Here is a 25,192-nt window from a genome sequence, read left to right on the forward strand (position 1 = left end):
AAAATCCTTGCCCCAACTACTGCCGGGAGGCAATGGCAAACCACCCAGTATAACCTTCGGGAATAAACTGCTTCGGGCAAAAGAGTATGGTACATCAGAACATTAGAAGAATGAAGCCTCCAGAAATCATTCATTAATTTTCTTGTTTGTAGATTTACAACAGAGCAATGGTTGTAAAGTGACACAATGTCCAAACTATGAATTTTACAAAGGTTGACAATTTGGTGCAAGGAATTGGTGTGGGACAACAATGGTGGGAGGAGTGGGGAAGGGTGTGTGGTGTGCAGGATTGCTGCACACAGAAATTGATATGATTAGCAAGGCAGGGCATGGTACAGATGGAAAGAATTAGCACGGGATGAAGATGGGCAGGATTGATTAGTGTGTTGTGTGGAGGAGATGGAGAGAAAGAGGACAATAGCACATGTCATTGTCATACTTTAAAAAGATTTAATCATATTTCCTCCATATATTCAAAAACAGCATTGTTTAAGTAAATGTCAAGGAAGGCCACAATCACCACAAACCAAAGTACACAGGTCTGCCATTTTGATTTGCCAGCAAGATGCGTGCATGTGAAAATACATATGTTTATTTATTTATTCGTATGCAGCCTATGGCTGCCTGGCTGTATCATTTTCTGGGGGCACGGCTGTGCTCCTGATGCAATGCCCTCTCTTACCAGTATGCTAGTACTGCACTCATTTTGCTGACATCTGAAGGATGAAGGGCTGAGTCAACCCACCTGGTGTTAATTAAACGAGAAAGGACTTGAACTCAACACCCAGGATCTTAAGCTAGCCACCTCTACCGTTAAACCAACACCAGGCTTTGAAAATGCATGATGTCACGTGAAAAGACGTGTTTGTTTAATTTCTGAATGGGTATACAGTGTGTGGTGTAAACATAAATCAGACACACACGGTCATCCCCCCTCAGCCCAGTCTGCCCGGTCCTGTTGGCTCTTAAGGTATGGAGTAAACATGTCAATAATTCCATACATTACTATCATTTTCACTATAGAACAGCTGTAGCTGCATCCATCTTTGCAGATCTGGACAGAGTTAGTTGCTGGTCTGACACATGGAAGATGTCATTCAATCTCGGCAAGTTCCACATTATCACCGTTTCTCTCCCGAAGGTTCATTTTGCGAATCCATAAATCTACTTCCTTGATCAACCGCTCGAAGGCATTCAGGCCCCTCTTACTTCTGGACTTCACAATCAGCCACAAACTCCATTGCGCAGATGATAAATCTCCAAAGGTAAACTCCAAAATCAGCCGCAGATTGGGTGTCCTCTTGTTGTGAGAAGTCCTTCCTTGAAAAATCAGAATGACTGATAGCCCACATTGCCCAATTGTCTGCAGGTTAATGGAGTACTTCTCTCCCCTATGGGCAGATGCTTCCACTCACACCACTCACTCTCATATACTGTGGAATCCAAAGGTCTCAACATCATTGGCTTTTCCCTCCTCCACTCCCCCCAAAAAACCCTGCTCTGCTGCTCTTGCATTTCCTCTCTCTGCAATTTTCACCCTGTCATTTGTGCTAGGTCATCTTCCATTTGCTTAGAAATTCGCCAACATCACTGCACCACGTAAAAAAAGGTGAAAACACCGACCCCCCCTTAACTATAGACCTATATGCTTCAAATCATCAGCAATGTCATGGAATCCATCATCGCAGTTGATATGAAATCATTCGTTTCTCCAACAATCTCATCTCAGATCAGGTCACTCAACCTTGAACACACTGCTTCTACTCACCCAACAATAGATGGAGTCCCTCAATGTCAGACATGACATCAGGGCTGTCTCTCTGGACATATCTCGTGCTTTTGATGGCCTGGCATCCTGCCTTACCCTCCAAACCCTCTGCCTGTGGCATCCAACGCTAACTCCAGACATGGCTTACTGACTTCTTCCACTCCCATAGCCAACGTGTGGCACTCAATGGAACTGTTTCATCTCCCTGTCAAGGCTGGAGTGCCCCTGCTTTCAGTGCCGGGTCAGATCTTTCCTCGGATAATTCTTGATAGGGTTCGCCACCATCTGCTTGAGCACCAACGCCCAGAGCAGTCAGGCTTTACATCAAAGAGATCAACGATTGACCGTATCCTTGCTCTTCGTGTCCTCACCATACGCAGACGAGAGTTTCAGCAGGGGTTGCTCACAGCCTATGTTGATCTCTGCAAAGCATTCAATCCAGTGAATCGGGATGCCCTCTGGAGGATTCTCAGTCCTTGTGGGGTGCCACCAGAACTGATCAATCTGATTTCTGAACTCGACTCTGGTACTGAGAATGCTGTGAGATGTGGTGGTTCCATGTCTGACTTACTTCCAGTTTTTTTTTACTGGAGTTTGTCAGGGGTGTGTACTGGCCCCCACACTTTTCAGCGCTAGTATGGACTGGATTCTGGGGAGGATGTTGGAGAGATCAAGCTGCGGTGCATCGTTTGGGAATGTCAAGATCTTTGACCTTGATTTCGCAGATGATGCAGTCATCTTTGTGGAGACACTGGATATCCTTATGGGGGCCCTCCAGGAACTGAATGAGGAGTTGGAGCCATTGGGATTATGGGTTTCCTGGGTCAAAACTAAGATCTAGGCTTCCAATGACATATTGGATGTTGCTATCTTGTCTGTTCCTGTTTGTGGTGAGGATGTTGAGGTTACAGAGAGATTCACTTACCTTGGCAGTGATATTCAAGTCTCCACATGTTGTGATCCAGAGGTCAATGAATGTTTGTGTCCAGACTGGGGAGTCATGCATTCATTGGATCATGGGGTGTGGCGCTGCCTGTACCTGTGCAAGAGGACGAAAGTCCAAGTCTTCAGGTCCTTGGTGTTTCCTGTCTTGCTCTACGGATGTGAGACTTGGACTCTGATTAGGAATCTGAGATGGAGACTTAACTCCTTTGGTACCAGGTCTCTACAGAGACTCCTTGGCTATCACTGGTCAGACTTTGTGTGCAACAAGCAGTTGCTGAGAGAGACTCAGATGAGATTTCTTACCTGTATAGTCCGTGAGCGTCAGCTATGGCTGTATGAACATGTTGCTCATTTTTCTGATGCTGGTCCTGCTCACCAGATTCTCTCAACGAGGGATCCTTGTGAGTGGAGAAGGCCAACGGACCAACCACGTGCCTCATGGTTGAAACAGGTTGATCAGCAACTCAAGTAGATGGGGATGGGCAAAGCACCTGCCTGGGGGATGGCCAGACGCAGGCCTCTGAAGTGTCTCCAATACTTGACCTGATTGACCTGACGCTCCGACACATGTTCCAATACCTGATCTGACACATGATGGTGCCAAATTTCCTCCTTCACCCAAGTGTGCTTGTATATTCTTATAAAGGGAAATGCTTCATACTGCCATTGAAAGGCGAAGTATCTGTTTGGATCTGTTTTGGGCAAACAAATCTCATTCCTTTCGTATGAGAATTAAAATTTACAATTGCAACAGATCACAAACGATCTATGACTTGCTGGACCTAAAAGCTGTGTCTTAAAGCCAACCATGCAGGTACACATTGAGGTGCAGAGTAAAGCACTGGCAGGTTCTAACACCCAAGGTTTGATTAAAATATTGAGAGTGTTCGAAGATCGTGTGATTGGTTCATGTAGAAGTCCATCAATCCTCCACCCCGAATGTCCACCACAAAAGTTTGCGAACCCTAATATGGAAGCATGGATTTTGCTCAGTCGGAAGAGCATCAGGTTAGCTCGTTGTTTAAAAAAAAAAACATTTCATTTGACTTCAGGAAGATTTGACATTTACGATTCAATCAAGGGCCTGAGAGTGTGACCTGAGATGGTGTTGGGCAGAGAGCTGAAATGGCTGGTAGACAGTGGTAGACAGCAAAAATGCCCAGATCAGTTCAGCTGTACTACTCTCTCAAGTCCTGCAACATTGCTAAGGCTGACAAATGATTCAGACATAAGTTCTGCAAAAGAACCGAAACTTGGGATCCGTGAACTTCCAAGCATTTCCGATAAAGACTCCATGCCAGCGAATATTCTTTGGGCAAGTTCTGCAGTTGTGGCTGGGGTAAAGTCAATTTTTCCAGTTGACAAACCTGTTGTATATGTCCCAGAGCCAAGCTGTAATCCACTTTGGCTCAGGAAATGACAGGACTGTTTAAATGTATGAAAACTGAACATTCATTTTAATGTTATTACTAATAGTTACGCAGTATGCTTCTAAAAATGTTAATGACGTTTCATGCATGTTCAGGCAGATTAAAAAGAAGAAGGACAAGACGAATAGTTAAGAATAAGTCATGCACTCATTGTAAGTTATGTATTTTATTGATGATGTCACAAGTGAATGTGATAAAAATTCTGTGTACCTTTCTGAGCAGAATGTGGACACGTCTTGCGCCCCTTATGGGTGGGTTCCTCGATTACACGACAGCAGTCTTATTTGTCATGAAGTCGTTCCATCTCGAGACATCACAACCTGCAGAAGAGGGCGAGGTGGTGGTGGAACATGTTAAATCATCACATTTCAGCACATTTGCTTTCTTCTGATCACGCAAATGAAAAGTTTAAATTTATGATACCAATGACATCACCATGGACTTATTCCAATTGATAATTAAATGATTAAGTATCATTGTTGGTACAACATTTAAACTGATCTTCTATACTAGAAAAGTGAATTTGTATATTTGTTTGTTTGTTCAGATATGCTTCAAAAAAAAAAAAAAAACTGGACCAAATCCAACCAAATTTTGCATGTTGCCAAAGGGGTAAGGGTACCCCAAGTATGGTTTCTATCTGGGAAGCATATCTGGTTCAGGGTGGGGGGAAGACTCCAATTCTCGCCATGTAAATGTGCACCATATAGCGCTACCTAGTGGTAACTGGTATTAAAATTATCTTATTCCACTATAAAATATATAATCAAGTGAAAATAGAGTTTAAACAACTTAATAATATGCGAAACAACTTAATAATCTTATATATTATTTCCGAGTTTGTGGTTTCGTGTCGCGCTATCTTCGACTTTATTCTGCGCTCGAGTAACGTGATATTCGGCTTACATTATCTCAAAGACCATATGAGGTGCATGGTACAAAAAAAAGTAAATAAAATGGTTCTGAAACAGTGAAATCGTATTCCACTTACTGCGTTAAAGTAAAATTACTACTGATACTCTGCATCAGTTCCTTTCTCAAACACACCCACCCCAACATGTCGTGCAGAGCACGGGTTATGCATACCAGACGGCATTATGATGATGTTAATGTAATATGCATTACGAAGATGTCAGGTCAGGTCAGATTAGATCCGTGACTTGCTGCAGGTACCATGTAAACCTGCACTAACCAGTTTCCTGGTCGGGTTGGTGGCGATTAAACCTTCTCCCTCACCAAGATTCTTGATGAGGAGGGTGTATGATATGAACACCCAGCAGGATGAAGAACAAAACCTGTCAAAGGGTGGAGGAGCTCCTTGTGAGCCACCAGCCATCCATATCACGTGTCCAACTGTCTGCGGACGTCCTCCTGCAGTTGGGTTACGTTTTATTAGGAGGTTGGTGGCAGGATTTGCACTCCGGCCACTGTAAAACCCTTCATTCTGCAAAACATTCTAAAAGCATTAAAAAAAAAAAACTCTGAAAACCCACTCCATGGGAATGCGAGCAGCTTCCCTTCGCAGGGCAGCTCACCGGATGATGGGATTGGGGCAAAGCCTTCAGGACCCTCAATCTTTGATGATAGGATGGAAACCATGGGGTAACCTTCCCAGGTCAGATTGTGTGCGTCAGGACGGTGCTGATGCGTCGTCTACCAGACAGCGGTCTCCTTGGGTTACCAAGAGGTGGTCCCTTCGGGTGGGTGCCTGGAATGTCCTATCCCGAAGAGAGGATGATCACCGGTCTCTGTTATCATCTGAGCTCAAGCGTTTGGACATCCGTATTACAGCTCTCTCTGAGGTTTGGAGACCGGATTGCGGCGAGATCATGGCGGGTGGTAACACCTACTATTAGTCTGGCCGCTCTGATGGTTACCATGCCCAAGGAGTTGCTGTAGCTGTGTCCAATAAGCTGACTCCAATGATAATTGAGGTAATACTGGTCAACGAGCGTATTATGAGGCGAAGGATTCGTTACTCCTTGGGTGTCATTTCCCTGGTCTCTGTATATGCTCCGACTGAGGCGACTGATCTCACCGTGAAGGACGCATCATATGCCACGCTCGAGTCTATGGTTGATCAGTGCCCCAGATGAGATACACTTCTAGTCTTGGGGGATTTCAATGCATCGACTGGAATGCATCGAACTGTGAACCAGAATAACAATAGTTCCTTGACTTTGCCAGAAGTCATGGACTTAGGGTGGCTGGTTCATGGTTTCAGCGCCCACAGACTCATCGCTGGACTTGGTATTCCAACGCTGGCGGTGTGGCAAAGGAGATTGACCATGTGCTCGTTGATGGTCGCTGGAGGATGATCCAGAACTGCAGGGTCGACCAGAGTGCTCAATTCCTCAATACTGACCACAGGCTTGTTGAAGCAACTCTGAAGTTGCAGGTTAAATACAGGAGAATGGTACCATCCCAACCTAGGCTGGATGATGGCAAGCTCAAGGATGAAAGGGTAACTGAGGAGTTTGCGAACAGGCTGAGTGGAGATTTTGGGGGTCTGGGTGCTTTGGGGGATCCTGAAGAGTTGTGGACTGCCTTCAAGACCACCCATCCTTGATGTTGCCGGGAGATGTCTTTTTGTACTCACTGAAGGGTGAAGAAGAATTTTGTCTCTCAAGGGACACCCGATACCATTGACCAGTCACATGCCAGGCTGAATGGCAGAGCTGAGCTGTTCAGGGAGTTGAGGCGTAAAACTGTACGTGCGCTAAGGGTGGACAAGGAGGCCTATGTGTGAGGAATCTGTGAGGGGGTAGAAGTGATTCTCGTTCTGCTTGCAGGGGAATTCGCTCATTACGTTCCTCCAAGCCCATCCCTCGGTGTACTGCTGTGAGAGCAGAGGGTGGTGGGCTCTTGATAGAGGAGTCTGAAGTGAAGGCCCGCTGGGCCGGTTACTTTGAGCGGTTGTACCAGGCTGATCTACCAGCTAACGAGTTGGATTTCAGGGGTGTAACAATCCCGATTGCCGACCCTCCAATCAACTGTGGTCCACCTTCGTTTGTGGAAACAGGCTGCGGTGAACCGGTTGAAATAGGGTAAAGCTCCAGGGATCTGTGGCATCGATGCTGAACTTCTCAAGGCTGGTGGAAATGCTACACTCGTGTCATTGCATGCAGTTCTGTGCTCTGCCTGGAACACAGGAAATCATCCCAACTGACTGGAAGAGGGGACTTGTTGTCCCTCTCTGGAAAGGGAAGGGTGATCGCCAAGACTCCAACAACTACTGAGGGGTGAGGCTGCTCTCAGTGCCGGGCAAGGTCTTTGCTCAGATAATTCTTGAGAGTTCGCCACCATCTGCTTAAGCACCAGCAACCAGAGCAGTCAGGCTTTACATCAAAGAGGTCAACAAATGACCGTATCTTTGCTGTTCGGGTCCTCGCCGAACACAGACGAGAGTTTCGGCAGGGGCTTTTTGCAGCCGATGCTGATCTCTGAAAGAGTTTGATTCAGTGTACTGGGATGCCCTCTGGAGGATTCTTGGTCTTCATGGGGTGGCACCAAAACTGATGAATCTGATGTCTGAACTATACTGTGGTATTGACAGTGCTGTGAGATGTGGTGATACCATCTCTGACTTATTTCCAGTTTTTACTGGAGTTCATCAGAGATGTGTATGGGCCCCCACACTTTTCAGCACTTGTATGGACTGGGTTCTGGGGAGGATGTCGGAGAGATCAAGCTGCGGTGTATCATTTGGGAATGTCAAGATCTTTGACGTTGATTTATCAGATGATGCAGTCATCTTTGCAGAGACTTTAGATATCCTCTTGGGGGCCCTCGAGGTGCTGAATGAGGAGTCGGAGCCGCTGGGATTACGGGTTTCCTTGGTCAAACTAAGATCCAGGCTTTCAATGACATCTTGGATGCTGTATCCTGTCTGTCTGTACGTGTTTGTCGCGAGTATGTTGAGGTCACGGAGAGATTCACTTAACTTGGCAATGATATTCAAGACTCTGCTGGCTGTGAGCCAGAGGTCAACAGACATTTGGGTCGGGCCTGGGGAGTCGTGGATTCACTGGATCATGGGGTGTGGCATTTCCTGTACCAGTGCAAGAGGATGAAAGTCTGAGTCTTCAGGTCCTTGGTGCTTCCAGTCTTGCTCTATGGATGTCAGACTTGTACTCTGACCAGGGATCTGAGACAGAGATTTAATTCCTTTGGTACCAGGTCTCTTCGGAGAATCCTTGGCTATCGCTGGTCGGACTTTGTGTCCAACGAGCGGTTGCTGAGAGAGACTCAAATGAGATTTGTTACCTGCATAGTCTGTGAGCATCAGCTGTGCTGTATGGACATGTGGCTCGTTTTCCTGATGCTGATCCTGCTCACCAGATTCTCTCAGCGAGGGAGCCTCGTGAGTGGAGGAGGCCAATGGGCCAACCACATGCCTCATGGTTGCAGCAGGTTGATCGGCATCTCAAGGAGATGGGGACGGGCCAGGCATCTGCCTGGGGGATGGCCGGACAGAGGCCCCTGGAGTACCGGTGGAAAGTGGACGCAGCGACGTGCTGCTCCGGCACATGCTCCCATACCTGACCTGATGATGATGTTGAACTCCAAGTGAGAATAATTCGACTTTTTCACAATGTTTCATTTCACTCATTTAAATCAGATATCAAACCAAAGCATCGAACACGGAGCTGTGCAGTGAAGCAGAAGCGATTTTTGCTCGCACCATATATAAGCAGCAAGGATGGTTGATGAAGGCGATGTCATCAGACTTCCAAGCAGATGGAAAATAATCTCGGGAAAATGATGGGGTGAATAGAGCGGAATATTTGTGAAGTACAGCACGTTGTCTTTCGATGAAACCCATCAGCAAAGCGACGGGTTAAAATGCCAAGTATAATTACATAAAGCTTCATATACATTGAAAAACACCCCCGTGTCCTCCTCTCCTTCCTCTTGCTCTCATTCGTCTCCTCACGCTTTCTTCTTCCAAGTTTCATTTTGTTGTGTTCCTTTACCCCACTATTTGTCCATTTCCCCACTTACCATTGCATTCTAGCTGTTCTCTGTTGTCGCTCTTACACAAGTTTTGACTTTGTATACAAAAAAAAAGTTTATATAAACAGAGTTACTGCATTGCAGTTCTTTTGTGTTAATAAAATTATTTATTCATCATTCTTTACATAAGTTTTGAGGATCTCCTTTCCAATCCGATGGAGAACATCAGGAGGGCAGATGTTGCCGAAGTTTTGTCTTTGCAAGAGATGACAGCCAAGACCGATAAGGAGTTCATCGAAGTGATAATCACATCAAAACCGAAACAATAGCGCCCTCCTTTGGCATAAACGCAACACCACAGAATACTTTATGACATTTTAACACTATTTCTCTTCCTGCGGCTTCAACAGCGACACTGATATAACAAATCACTCTTTGGAACAGGTACAGGTGATGATAAATGGTGATTTTTTTAATAAAAAAAAAAATACAGATTATCTCACTTTGGGGAGGGCTCGGCTCCCTTCTCGAGGCGATAACTAAGTCATGTATTGGTCATTCCAACAGTCCCAATTCAAACTGTTTCCGCCCACATCAAACAGAAAGCAAACTGACTGAGAGGTTCTGCAGGTAGGTTTGAAGAAGTTTTATTCGGCCTTCACAACAGTTTGCCTCGGCAAACTCTGGTTCAACGAAGTTGTGTATTGAACAACGTCGCAAGATATCATACCACAAAACAGACTGGAAGGCTGGCCAGAAAAGGAAGCATTTTAGGTTGTTATGCTACAAAGTTATCCTAACTATTTATGCTATTACTACTAATAATAAGAAATTGTTACGGTGCCACAAAAAAGCTGTGGTGCCAGTTTGCTCTCAATGTTTGCCTCAACCCACTTGGATGAAACGGAGATTGCAGGATGGCGTAGTGGCAGTGCCAGATTTATGGTGGTGGAGTCCCTGGGGCACACATGGGTGGTGGTGGCCCTTTTTGCTACCAACGATGAAGTAAAGCAGTGGTTTTCAACCTTTTTCACTGATGGCACCCTAAACTCTCATATTTACCTCCGCCCCCGAAGGTGAAGGAGATTGTGTTTTCACACCTTTCTGTCTGTTTGTCCGTGTACAGGATATCTCAAAAAGTTGGCGACGGATCGGGAAGAAATTTTGTGGACAGGTTGGGTGTGTGACAAGGATGAAATGATTCGATTTTGGTGAAGATCTGGATCCGGATCTGGACACGAGATTTATTCAATTCTCAAAGTGATTCTTCACCATATTGAGAGATAGGGCCAAAAACGATATAGTACTGTATAGCATGATATTTAACCTCCGCCATCGAAGATGGACGGAGGTTACTGTTTTCACCCCTTTCTGTTTGTTTGTTTGTTTGTTTGTGAACAGTATTATGGAAAAACTCCTTGACGGATTTCGACGAAACTTGGTGGGGGATTAGGTATGGTCCAAGGATCATGCCATTAGATTTTGGACTTGGTCCAAAGTCCAATATGGCCGCTATGGCGGCCATTTTGAAAAAATATTTGAATTGTTGTTTTTGCATTTCTACATGTTTTAAGTGATTTCCAACCCCCCCCCCAAAAAAAAATTGTTAGAGAAAAAACATTAGAAAGTTTTGCAACTTTTTTTTTTCATAAAAATTTCGATTTTTTGGGGGGGGGGCATTTCTACATGTGCGTAAATCTAGTTTAGTTTATTCAATCGTGGTTCAGTAGAGTGTGATCCTTTTTGGCCATTTTGAAAAAATATTTGATTTTTTTTGCATTTCTCCATGTTTTAAGTGATTTCCAATCAAAAAAAATAAAAAATTGTTCGAGAAAAAAAAGCAAAAAAAACAAAATTTTGCAACTTTTTTTTTCAACACAATTTCGATTTTTTTTTTTTTTTTTTGCATTTCTACATGTTGCAAGTGATTTCCAACAAAAAACATGCCAAAATTATAATTGCAGCTGATTTTGGAACTTCAGGTGGATATACCCACATAAAATCAATTTCTGTCTCGAGGAATCCAGTTATGACGAATTAATTGAGTATGTAAAAGTTAAGAGTAAAAGGAAAAGTTGCAAACTATAACTCTGTGAGCACTGTTGACGTCAAATTGAATGAATAGGATATCAGGTTCACTTGAATGACCTAGCAGTATTGGCGGCGGAAGTTTTGCACTCTACCGAGTGCTCCCCCTCGAGTTCAAAAATGTATTGATTGGGCCCGATATGTTCTCATGGATCAGGCATTACGTGGTGGAGGTATGCTCTCTACCGAGTGCCCTTCGAGTTTATTCCGTGGCACCCCTATTCAATTTCATATCTGTATAGTTACCTTAAGAACATTGCAGGCTCCAGGAGTTAAATTACTCGATAAAATACATAATTTCAGGAGTGTTTTTGTGGGTTTCTATTTCCACCAATGGATTCCAGATACCCCTGAATACTGGCAAAGTGTGCAATTAGCCTGTCAAAAGGATATTGTATTAATGTTACAAATTCCAAGCTCCATTTGATTTAATTTGAGTAACGGAACGATAAGTAACGAACCGAGAAGCATTGCTTTATATGTTCCTAGTAGTGGGTTCCGCCAGCAAAGAAAGTAAAAATCCCTCGAACAAGTGAATGCGGGCTATATTAGCAAAACAATTCACAACTAGACTTGTCAATTAACCATTGGATGCTCAAATTTTTGTCGCAAATTTGCTACACTGGTTAATATAGGGTTAAAAAGCTATAATTCACAACAATAATCGGATACTTACACGTGACGTTGCATGATCTGATAGTGATCGTGACACATGTAGGTAGACAGAGACTGATTAAACAGGGATCATGACAATAATACTGGATGAGCCCCTGGGTGGTGGAGGGCCTGAGGCTCGTGTTGAGTGGTAGAACCCCTGTGGCATTTGCCCTGGTTGCCCTTGCGTACTTCCGTCCGCACACTCGCCTATGAACCGTCTATCCTGAGTTTGAATTTTGGCCCAGCTACAAACTGTCTACCTGGTGTCCTGCGGGCAGGGTGATTCATCAATGTGTGTACTGTCCCTCGGATGGACATTAAACTTGGCATCCCATCTGCCTACATAAGTTGGTGGACGTTAAAGACTCCACGGTGTCCTTCACGAAGAGTCGGCGATCTATTGCCAGCACCCTGAACAAATTACAAATTCCTGTCCTAACATCAGCAGCACAGCCACACCCCGACCCTGCAGCCTTGTGCTGCACACATGAAAGAAGAAGAAACTTGGATGAAATGACATTTTTCTGCATTGAATCTGCTGTAAGACAAAACTCAGGAAATAAATTACTGATATGAAACTTGAAACTCAGTTTGCAGTTTGAATTTTCAGAATTGCAGTTTAACCTCATTTCTCTCATTTCATGAATGATAAGGTCCGATTTCCCATTAGATTTGTTTATAAAAACTTTCACCTCTTCTCTCAAAACAGCCATCTCATTGTGGCGATATTTTTTAAAACATAATGAGATCACAAGTCTAATGTACATGTGAGTACAGCAATTAGTCCATGTATTTAAAAAAATCATTTTCAAATTTATGAAAATAAAAAATAATCTGCTTCTTTTTTTATTAATTTAGTTGCTCTTTTGTGGTGTAGGCCACATCATACTTCCTCGTGTGAATCTTGGATTTTCATCGAAACTTATTGCATTTTTAATAGCGGCGGCATCATTAAAATCTCAAATGCTCCCGACCCGTGCTGGATTGGAATCTAAAAAAGTTCAAAAACAACCTGTCGCTCTATCATCATGAGTCTGTCACCAAACCCCCTTTGTCTTGCCACGGCACTCCAGAAGGATCATCAAACAAACCCACACATTGATTGCCATGGTCAGTCACTGGAAGACATTTAGTCTCTTCAACTTCTAAGCCTCACCATCAACCATGACCTCTCTTGGGATGACCACATAGCTTTCCTCAAAGGACATCTACAGACTGGGCATCCTCTGTTGTTCAAAGTCATTCCTTAAAATCAGAACTACTCAACCTACAAGCTCCTGCGTCCATAGCTCATGGAGTACTGCTCATCCCTCCAGGCCAGTGTCCCAGCATGTCTCCAATGAATTCTGTGAAACCTAAGGCTATCCACATTATTGGAATCTCCCACAATAAGGCCAAGGCACAATGCAGGCAGGCCTGTGGTCTCCCACTATTTTACTCCTCTTCACTCCAGTCTAGCACCCTTAGTTCTCTCTGCCCTCCAACCGTCCCCAACAAATCTAGGATGCATGAGTTCTTCAAGTAACCCATCTCAGTTAAACTTCCATAATGCTAGGCAGATTGCACACCTCAACGTGTGTTCCTTGCTTCTCCTGTTTGTGGAACCATCTTCCTGAGGCTGTTCTGTCCCACTCTTCTCTCCAGGGCTTCAAGCAAGGAGTGAACTCCAATCTCATGTCATCTTCCATCCTTACCCATAGTCTTTTTTTTACTTTTACCCCCATTGACCCTGCTTAACCCAATCATCTTGCTTGCTGGTTTCAGTATTTCCTCTCCTCTCATATTCACTATTTTCCGGTCTGTTGATTCTGTTGCCTATTGTCCAGTTATTGGTGCCACACTGTTGGTTCATACCTCCCTCCCTCCACCCTCCCCCAATCACTTCACTGTTCCATGAATTTCAACCTTGTAAAGAAACTTTTTAACACACTCCTAACTCTGCATATCACGCATGCCCCCCTTTTCCCATGCATTTAATCATTACTTTTCTGCTTTATTCCCCATTATTAATTCCTCCATTCCCTTCCTGTAAACCTCATATTTCAGAAATCACAAAATTGTGAGAATTCAGAGCGAAGAATACAAAAACCTAAACAACTCAAGATTTTGTCAAATGGACTTTCTTGCATGACCAAGATAGGCAAATGTTCAAAAATGTAGAGAAGCAGAGGAATTCCTGATTCTTCGGGTTTTCTCAAGTTGGTTGTCTCAATTTTGGTGATTATTATTGATTCTCCCAACGAGATGCTATTCTTCGATGTTCGTATTGTAATGTATACTCTGAAACTCTAAATGTTGTCATATTCCCCTCTACAACCCAGTAGCAGAGAGAGCATGTGATTTAGTCAACTGGGATGGTGGCGTGAAACAGGACGAGCTGTAATCTCAGCCGCACAGCTGCACCCTCAGCTGATGATGCTACCCACAGCCTTGCACTGCATGCAAACAAAGAAGAAGAAGCTGAAATCAATGTGGCTGGGTTTTATGAAAGCAATCCGTTATAAATAAAAGTGCCTTCAGGGTATTCCACGTTTTGGAAAAAGTTTTTGGAAAATGTCAAAAAACCCAAAATCCAGTTTCATGAATCCAAACAAATATTGAAGGCCAAGTTTGACCATCATTCCAGCAGAAAAATGATTAGCCATGTGATATAAATCAACTGCCTCCTGCAGGTTGTTCAATCATATTCTTCCCTCTCGGGCTTCGAGCAAGTGGTGGTACACGATCATATCATGTCATCTGCCATCCCAATTCACGATTTTCTTGACCTCCATTAACCCAACTTAACACAACGCTCTTACATGTGGGTTATTGTGTTTTTTGTTTTTTTTTTCTGTCTGTGTCTGTCTGTCTGTCTGTCTGTCTGTCTGTCTGTCTGTCTGTCTGTCTCTCTCTCTCTCTCTCTGTTGTTCATTCCCTTCCTTGTTTTGTCCAAATGTATAGTCTCACTCCCCAACTGTCAGTACGTTGCCTCTTTACCCTCTGTCACCTCTGTCTTCCACGAGTCCACATCTTGTAGATAAATAACCCAAAAATGACCTGTTTTGTGATGCATGCCCTTTACGATGTTTATACAAGAAAAAGGCCATTTGGCTAATTACGCAAGTACCAACATGTATTTTTAACCGATTATATACTTTTAGAGTAGTGAATGCATTGAATCGTCTTCCTGCAAAAATAGAGAGAGCACAAACAGTAGATACTTTTAAAATAGATTTAGATAGGTATCTAGAAGTAGTGGGGATGTTGAGTAGTCTACTTAGATATTGGAATGACTGCGCAGGCTTGATGGGCTGAGTGGCCCCTTTTTGTATGCAGAGTCAAGGCTCATGGAAGACTAAGAAAACTGAAGGGACCAGGACACAACAGAACAGAACAACATACAACAGAGAGAGAGAGAGAGAGAGAGGGGAGAAACACAAACAGCACAGTAGATGGAAAATAGAGGGAGACTTGGACAAATAATAGGTGTTGGGAGGAATGAGGGGGAGGGGAGGACGCATGAGGCAGGCAAAATGGATACAGAGGCAAACTCCCAGGAAGGAAAAAACTGGAAATGTGTAAGCAGGAGGGCTTCGAGATAAGGGAGGGGTAAACAGGGGTAGAAAAGATCATGGTTTTGGATGGGGGATGATCTGAGATGGTGGTGAACAGCTGTCTTGAAGAGTTGGAGTGAAGAATGAGATTGAAGAGAATGTGAAAGTTGGTTCCAGAGGTGGGAAAAAAAGGAACGAATGAGTGAAGGTGAGCAGTGTTTCTGGATTTTGGGAGTTTCACCAGAAGAGGGTTCATGGTGGACCATGCACCTTGCAGAAATCTGGTGGGGACAAAGCACGGAAAGAGCAGAGGGTGCAAAACCAGAAAGAAGATAGTTAAGACAGAGAGACCACAGACCTGTCTACGATGGAAAGTGATAGGCCCATGGACTCAGCTTCATCACGGGACATTCCAATAATCTTGAAGGCCTTGGCTTCTTGAGCATCAAGCTGAGCAAGGTGTGAGGCAGAGGCACTGCCCAGAAGGGAGAGCAGTACTTCATCAAGCTGTGAGGGCCTTGTAGATGGATAGTTCAGCTTTGCCAAGGAAGGACTTTGTATGACACAGGATGCCCAGCCAAGGTAGGACTTTGTACAATGGCAACTAACTTTGGAGGCCAACTTTGAAATGTGGTTTGCCCAAGAAAGATCTTGGCTGATAGTGAGACCCAGGAGTTTGAATGGCTGAACTTCCTCAAGAGGACTGTTGAGAAAGTAGATAGGAGTGTTTTCCAGACAGTCTTTTGGAGCAAGATAGTGAGATTTGTCAGGATTGAAAGACATTTTCCAAGTGTTTGACCAGCTTGTGATTTTTTGAAGGTCTGCAGAGAAGGAAGAGGCTGCAGCCTGCCTGTATGAAGGATGAGGGATGTCACAGCAGAAGGTGGAGTCATCAGCAAATAGATAAATGGGATTTTCTGGAGAGTCAGGGAGATGGTTGATGACGATTTGGAATGGGACTGGGCCCCGAACACAGCCTTGTGGCATTCCAGCCTTAACAGGAAGGGGGATATGAAATGAAAGGAATCAGTTGAGAGCCACATGTTGGTGATGAGAGCAGCGGAAGTCAGCAAGCTAAGAGTGGAGTTGACCTTGGATACCATAGGCAGACAGATTGGAAAGCAAGGCAAGATGTCAGACTTGACATATTGGCTTTCATCCACAGCTTTATGGAGTACTGCTCTCCCCTGTGGGCTTGCTCCGCTGCCTCACATCTTGCTCAGCTTGATGCCGTGGAAACAAAGGCTTTCAAGATCATCGGAATCTCTCGTGATGAAGCTGAGTCTATGAGCCAACCGCTACACCATCACTGACAGGTCGGTGGTCTCTCTGTCTTCTTCCATCTCATTTCTGGACTTGCACCTTCTGCCCTCACCGTCCTTTGTATATGCAGGATGCACGCAGTCCACCATCAACCCCCTCCAAGTGAAACTGCCTAAAATCCAGAATCACTGCTCACTTCCACTCATTTATTCCATTTTTCCCGCCTGTGGAACCACCATCCAAACTCTCTTCAATCTCATTCTTTCCTCCAGGTCTTCAAGACAGCTGTTCATCACCATCACAAGTCACCCCCCATCCAAAATCATGATCTTTTCCACACCCATTAAACCACCCTGCACTCCTTCCAAAATTTTGCTTATGCATCCATATTGTCCACCCTTTGCGTTCTCCCTTACCCCTTGTCGTTACTTGCATCCCCTGTTTGTCCATCTCCATCTACTTTCTCCCTCCACCCTGCTGTTGGTATTTTCTCCATTCTCCTGCTGTGATGTTGTGTTCTGATTTTGTTCTGTGGCATGGCTCTTTTTGAAGAGCTCTTTTTAAAGAGCCATGCCTAGAGTATGCATAACACTTAGAGTCATCACACCATCACACCCCTTAGATCATCATGCTCTTCCACAAGCCTAGAGTATGTATGTATATGTATATATATATATATATATATATATATATATATATATATTTTTTTTTTTTTTTTTTTTTAATAGATATAGGAGACCAGTCCTGAAGTGAGATGGCTGCTTGAGTGAACTGCCAGACTTGCCAGCACTGAGGCAGCTTTCTGAGAATTGCCAGAGAGATGTTGGCTCTCACAGGCATATGATCAGGCGAACCAATTGGAGCAAAGGAAGAGCAGGAGAAATTTGCAGGGAAGTTAGTATTCAACAAGTCCAGAAGGGAGGATTTGCCATTGGGAGAAATCTAGGTCAGAAAGTTCACAGATTAAGCCAGTTCCACGGAATCACAGAAGTCCTTTGTTGAAGTGCCACGGCTGGTGAGAGAGGTATCAACACCCAGCCAAGTTGTAAGGTGGCAATTTAAATTACCATATATGAGGAAGAAAGAGTTTGGATGAGTGGTTAAAAGTTGGTCCATGATATCTGAGCAAGGGAGGTAGATGGGGTCGTTTAAATGTATTCGTCACTGTTTGGAGGATGATACAACACACAGACAAACAAGAGGTGGGAGCAGAGGGGAAGCCGCAGCCAGAGGTACTCCAAGAGCAGTAAGAAACTGAGTTCTTGATGTCAAGGGCAACTTCATCGCCAGGGCGGGGTTCAAGCCAATCATATCGGAGGAGACAATAGCCGAGGAGAGACACCAATGAGCCAGTGACATCCTGTGGGAGGAAGGATTCTGAAAAACAGATGATGTCCGGTTTATTGGCAGCTGCCTGGATTGAGATGTCAGGTTGGAGTGGAGACCACTGATGTTTGGGATCCATATAGTTAGGAATGGTGGAGAGGGGGGAGGTATTGGAAGAGGTGCAGGATTGGTGGGGGGGCTTTGTGGGGTCAGGGTGAGAAGGAGGCTTTGAGAGGAGAGGTTTAAGTGGGTGGGGTGAAGCAATGATAGAGGGTGAGGTGGGGGAGAGCATTGAGAGGGTGGGGTGAAGAGGGATGCAGAAAGGGGGGGCATGAAGGTTTGGGTGAGGGGGGAAGTGGAAAGAGTGGACATGAAGTGGAGGGATGCTGACACCAAATTCCAAAATTGGAGAAACAGAGATAAAGATCATGGGAGGTAAGAATTTTTGTTGAGGGCCTGGTGAAAAGTGGTGTTGTTGTTGTGGGAGGAAGGTTTGTGGACCAAGCACTTAGCTGGCAGACAAAAGTTTCTTCTATGTTGAAGTTCCTTGTAATTAACTCACACTTTTACTAAACACATAATGAACACATCTCATTCAAACTAAAGTGGCACATCTTATATATCCCACTGCATTTATTGCAATGGCCTGTTATAAAACAAATTAGATATATATTTAAAATGTAAGGTGTTTACCCAAACAAAATCATCACATTGTGAATGGTTATCAAGGTGGAAACCATCACACCCCTTAGATTATAAGCTTTCCCATTCTTAAGAAGGCAAAGGCAATTACTTAACCTGCTTGTTTTATATGCCTCTTTAGCCACTACAGGCTCCATATAAGACAGTTCTCCTTCACCAGCCAATGGGAGTGAAGGTTTAGCAATAGCCTATAAAAGCATTATGAAGGAAGTGGTTATCAAGCTCAGCTCAAAGGAAAATAAATGGGCCTTTTTCATAAATGAGATACTTCTCAAGTCAAAGAAAAGACAATAAGTGACCTCATGTCAGCACATGCCAACAATTGCTTTGCATGCCGTAGGTGTTTGGCATGTCTCGAGAAAAGTGATCTGACTCAATTGTAAAAACATCCTTACTTATAAAGCCCCATCCAGGTAAATGCTGAGGGCAGGTGAGTGTGTCACCTTCAGATCAGGATGCACATGCGAGTGTCATGGCTGGAAGCAGTTCTAACAAGAGTCGGACTTCAGAGCATGCTCGACATATACTTTCGATGCGGCCATGTCTATGGCCACCACATGAGTTCTTCCATCTCCATTTTGTTCGGAAGCTTCATCGATGCACACAAGTAATCAGCCTGCAGATGATACAGTGGAAATTCTGACTGAAAATCCCATTCCAAAATCTGCATAGTTGGCCTGAGCATTGTGGTTCATGACTAGCTAGGCAACTGCTTTTTGGCAATCCAGGATCCAGGAAACCTCTGACCAGACCTTCCGATGGCATCTAATCAGGTATGTTCAGCAGGAAAATGGTCAGTCACATGGGGGGGGAAAAAAAGGCAAAGCACAGTGTTTCATCACAAATCGAATAATGGAAACAAAGTGATGGCAGATTGACCCGTGTTGGTGGAGCACGTGGTATCTACAAGGAAGTATGAGATCTATTTAGATAGTATAGCACGATATTTCTTACTACAACCTCTGTGCTAATACCCCGGGTGAAAATGCCTTTACCTCTCCCCACCAATCAACAAATCCTTCTCTCTTCAAAGAAGCTTTCAAGCAAGACCCTCTTCCACAACCTGTAGCCACCTCTTAATCATGCAAAAGAGGTGATTAATTCATGAGGCCTTGCTTGTTAACCAAAATCCGCACCACAGGCAAGCACGATTAATTAATCCCACGGGTCAAGCAATATGCTGACCAATCTGCTTTGACTCACCACGAAGAAGTGTTTTGTTGTTTTGGTCTGTTTCAAATCCGTGTGCCTCTTCTTCCAACTCACCTGCGAAGATGGTGACGGTGATAAAGCAATTTTAAATCTCTCAATTAAATGCCGCATAGAGCTAAACAAAGGTCATATAATTAGTGATTTTGGTTAGAAGGGAAAAATGCAACAGAGCTTTTATATTGATTGTGCATAAAATAAGGTGAATTTGGGTGAGATGGATCAAATATTCCCAAACTAGTCATGAAAGCATGCAGATGAAACGACACACCCGAAGCCGAGCTCACACCCCACCTCTCCTTGTTAATAATGCAACATGCTTCTACTCCAGAGGAAAACATTCCACCACCAGCCAAGTCTCTTTGTGACCCATGTGAGGTTTTACAATACTACAATGGAATGACAAGTAGTACTGTACTACGGATGAGCTGAATGTCTCCCAGACCATCTGCATGGATCCAGAAGCTACTCAACCCAATATATCCAGAATAAAAGGAGTTCCCTCTGAAATCTAGAGGAAGTCTCTGTATCTTCCTCAAGAAAAATGTGTGAAACAGCAAATTATTTTCAAGGTTTTCGATGATGGCTTCATTGCTTGCATTTTATCAATCATTTTGCTTCATGCTGAGCAGGTGATGTAACCAGAGAGTTGGTGTCAAAGCCACCCAATGCTCGCCTGTTTATACATTTATCGTTTTTAAAAGACTAGTCTAATAATATTTTTTATAAAGCATTGCAGTGAAGTCTGATCCAAATAATTTAAAAGCAATATATGTATTTGTATATTGTAATCAGTAAAAAATAGTGTGGTAGATAAAAACATTAGAAAGGAAATAACTTGCACCAAAAACTTTAACATTTTCACGCTCATGCTGATGCTGACGCTCATGCCATGGGTATCGCTATAGCTCTCTGTTCTTCGAACAGGCGAGCTAAAAATTGAAAGGCCCTCTGTCATTGATTCAGATTTGAAGTGTCCAAGAACCCAAACCCTTGCTGGAATAGTGGTGGTTCAACAATTCTGGCCGATACAAATGTTCATCTATATTGGTGGCAATGTACTTTTGTGAGATGGTTGCCACTCTAAATAATACTCATGAAAGACTTTTGGGTTCATCAAGCAACTCTAAAAGAACTATGGGCATTTTATGAAGTTAGACACTGCAGGTTTCTCAAAAAAGCAATTAAGCAAAACTTTTCTGAAGTGAAATGGTGTATGATATTGATCTAATTCAGTGTGATAACGGACTTGTGGGAGGAGGACATTGCCAATATTCAACAACACAATGTCGCTGCAAAAGAGACAAATCCAGACTCTTATGCTTTGCACTCAGTTTAAACACCTTCAAACACAGTAAATTACAGCATTCCCATTGGGAAATGCTGTAAGAAATTTTTAGGAACCACTGCAAGTGCTTTCAGGCATAATTCACCACACTATGAATTAATAATATGAGAAATGTAACCACAGGTGAATGTGTACACCGGATGCACTCATGTGTAATGATGGAAAAATAGATAAATAAATAAGCAATCTGGCTCAATTTCAGTCTGTGATAAATACAGCAGTATCAGCTACTAAATTGCAAACTGCTGCATCTGTCGGTCTACATAGCCTTTGAAAGGCTATCCATTGGCAAATCAAGGTGTTAAGAGGTGCTAGGTTTGTACGAGATGTACATTTCATTTGATGTACCATACTCTTTCCAGAGTGCTGGTGCTGCCAAAGCAGTTTCTTGGCAAGGGTTATACTGGGTGGTTTGCAAATGCCTTTCCGGCATTGTTGGTCAGTGCTCTATCCTTTTACAGAGGCATGACAGAAGTAAATAGGCACCATGATTTTAAAATAATTTATTTATTTAACATATGATGTATATTTGATCCATTTTAATACAAACACTGGTATTTTGTAGACTTGCCATTTGCAGATTTCTATGCTTTTACTCTTTCAGGCAGAGAACTAACGAGTTCTGAAATTTTCTCTTGGGGGATTTCTGCCCAGGCTTCACGCAAAAGGTTTAGCAATTCTGCCCATGATGTTAGTTTCCTGGACTTTTTCCGCACAGCTCGATCCAATATGGCACAGAGGTGTTCAATGGGATTAATCTCAAGAGACTGACTTGGCCATGGAAGTCGCTTGATCCCACTTCTGTCCTGCCATTCTTTGGTCTATTTTTCAGTGTGGCATGGAGCTCCATCTTCCATGAACAGTGCTGTTTTTGACCGTATGACCAGTGGTGAAAACGGGGAGAAGTCCATCCTCAAGAGTAGAAATGTGTGTCGTAGTGTTGATGTTGCCAACACACTCCACAAGCTCTGACCGACCAGCACTCCAGATTGCTCCCCACACAATCACTGAAATACCACCGTGTTTCACAGTTGGCTGCAATCGGTTCAAAGAAAACTTTTGACTGGGAAGTCTCCAGACCCATACGTGTCCACTGTCAGAAAATTGAGCAAATTGGGAATCATCTGAAAAAAATTACAGTTTGCCAAAACTCCAAGGGTCTGTTAGCCATCTTGTCAGCCCACTTCTTTCTCCTTTGAATGTTGGCTGGTCTAAGAAGAGGTTTTCTCCGAGCTGCTCTCCCATAGTAGCCCAGTTGATGAAGGTACTGCACGGCAGTTATTGAGCTATCTTGGACCTCCTCTGCAACATCTGCTGCCTTGCAATGGGAGTTTTCTCAATGGACCGCTTGAGAGCTCAAAAATACCTTTCTGAGGGTCCAGATCGACCAGAATGGGAAGCAGTGGATTCCTTGCCTTTGCTGGTGAATTACACAATCACCCGATTGACCGTAGAAAGTGGAATGCCAAGGTTCTGAGCTATCTGACGCTGGCTGACTCCACCTTCCAAATGGCCAACAATTCGTCCTGTTTGAAAATCGCAAAGGTCGTGTGCTCCTTGGGTTTAAGGCATAGTTAATTGTCATACAAGACCCAGGAAATCATTTCTGCAAATAAATAGTCGAATATTAGTACAAATCACTGAATAAAACTGCGTTATTCAGATGAAATGAATAAATTTAAGGTGTCTATTTACTTCTGTCATGTCTCTGTAAATGCTGAGCATAAAGCAAGGAAGCAGCACATTCCATTTTCAAAATCTTTGGTATGACTCAGCCCATATGAATTAATGTATAAATTGAAGTTAGGTTTTTTCAACATTTCTTGTCAGCAAAAGACATTAAAAGTTGAAATACTCTTCACGTATGGTACATTCCTAAAGGAAACTAGACAGTTTGTGAAAATGTAAACCTGTCCGCTATGTATTCGGACTTCTTCTTCTTCTGTATGCTAAACGGTACCTTTGACCTTTTGATCAAATTATTATTAATTTGTCTTCCCCATATTCTCACAACATAGCTTTGTTGAAAATTTGATGACAAAAGCTCAAATGGTGAAAAAAAGTTGCGGCCCAGACAGACACGCAGACAGAGTGATTGCGAAACCCCATCTCCCGCTGCACGTGGGACGGGCTAATAACATTTTCAAATGAAGTAGATTTCTAAATAAAAAAGAAACGTAAATTTAAACAAACAACCTCCATGCCCATCATGTTTGTAAAGGTAGGGTGGGGATGAGGGGCGAGTGATGGAATTAATGTGACAGCCCAAGCACTCTCCTGGTGTCAACCACTTGCCCTCCAGCATCAAAACACTTTTAAACCTCCAATTTAATTTCTAAATAAATTGTTATCCTGTCCTCCACGTAGCAGATGGGTTTTTGCTATCCCGTGTGTGTGTGTATGTGTGTCTGTCCAGGCCTTAACTTTTTTTAAGCAATTTGAGCTTTTGTCATCAAATTTTTAACAAACTTTCATTATCCACAGTTGTCTGGTGTCGTGCTGATCGACATGCATTTGGGACATGGCCTGGCCATGGTGGGATCCTCCCAGCCAAGAGAGCTTTATCGGCTCCATCCAATCGAGGGTGGGACCGGGTCTTGGTGGGGTCAAGGCTCGCACTGAATATAACAGCTTCGTTGAGGTCGAGGTGTTTAGGACGCGGCTTAGCCGTACAGCTTCATGCACTTTGTCGACACTCTCAGTGTGGTGTGCTTTGTCCCTCCCACTAAGGACGATTCCCTTTTGCCAATCCCCTCCCACCATGGACAAATGGGACCGCGTGTGGAGATGGCGACTGGTAGCAGCGGTGCACCATGTCTGGACGAACAGGGGTGTCCTCCCCGGGTGGGAACGGGCATACCCGGGTGAAGCCAGGAAGTCACACGGGAGGTCGCGCGGATCTACATCGTTGCCGTTTCATGGACAGAGGGGCAAATGGAGCACAGATAAGGAGACGGCTTGGTCCATGAGTCGTGGCTCCTTGCTGAAGTGAAGATGGATGCCTCATGACCGAGGAAGGCTTCGTTCAGTCTCAGAGCCTCACAAGTGAAGATGGTGACGAGTGGCATTGGTGCATACACACGCACACATCCATGGGTCATGATTTATCCATAAACGTGCACGATTGTGATTGTACATGCACATGAATCATGGTTATACGCATATTATACGTGACATATTATACACTATACACACATACTGATATGTGATTATAGATATTGTTATAGAATTCCCGCCCGTCAGCGTGCGAACGACCGTGTCTAACCAATAGTGGTCGTTTCGCCCACCGAACGGACAATCCAGTCGTGACTTTCTGGAACAACGCCAGAAACCAGTCACGGGTGGGTTTTTAATCCCACCACGGCCCAGTCCGTATTCTACCCACGCAAGATAGGGTCAATCGCCGGATATTGATATACCTAAGTACCCACGTGGGTAACCTACCGAGGGACTGTCCCTCGGCGAAGGCCTGCTTGGACACGAACCGCTTAAGCGGTCCGTTCCGTTCTGGGATAACCGAGCGGGTATTATCGCCAGACCTCGCCGGACCCAATCACTTTACCGGCTCTTTAAAAACCAACTATATTCCGAGTGCAAGATGGGGCAGTTCAATGAGGGAATGGACGCAACGAACAATTAAACAAGGCAAAACACGTATGCAATTATACAAGCGACAAAAGCACGACAAAAGAACTACAACCGTCTACTTATTATGTACAGTCACTTGCACTTAACAGCAGTTCCTTCTTATTAGACAGGCCCACGGACACACGTACGCACGCACACACACACACACACACACACACACACACACACACACACACACACACCCAAGAAATGGTGGCAGAGGCCTTTAATAACGAGCTCCAGCTCGGAGGACAGGTGAGCTGAAACCCAGAACCTATCTCGAACCTCTCCACCTCGTGTGGTCTTCAAGTTGTTCGGACCAGGGATCCAGCGAGAG

General features: G+C 44.0%; 1 protein-coding gene across 10 annotated transcripts in view; it reads right to left on the minus strand.

The window, feature by feature from the left end:
• The window catches only part of LOC147027856 (uncharacterized), a 143,590-nt gene that overhangs the window by 67,308 nt on the left and 51,090 nt on the right, over positions 1 to 25,192 (minus strand). For 8 of the 10 annotated variants that reach the window (XM_085877552.1, XM_085877550.1, XM_085877551.1 and 5 more), the window contains exons 2-3: positions 19,875 to 19,937; positions 4,354 to 4,463 (exon numbers count right to left, since the gene is read on the minus strand). The gene's annotated coding sequence lies outside the window, so the exon portion shown is untranslated. Of the gene's footprint in view, positions 1 to 4,353; positions 4,464 to 19,114; positions 19,288 to 19,874; positions 19,938 to 25,192 lie in introns of all 10 variants that reach the window. The other 2 variants (XM_085877546.1, XM_085877543.1) reach the window with 2 other exon arrangements.

The sequence above is a fragment of the Eptatretus burgeri genome, chromosome 4 (genome assembly GCF_056783735.1).
Source record: "Eptatretus burgeri isolate ZD-2024b chromosome 4, Ebu_testis_v1, whole genome shotgun sequence".
Taxonomy (NCBI): Eukaryota; Metazoa; Chordata; class Myxini; order Myxiniformes; family Myxinidae; genus Eptatretus; species Eptatretus burgeri.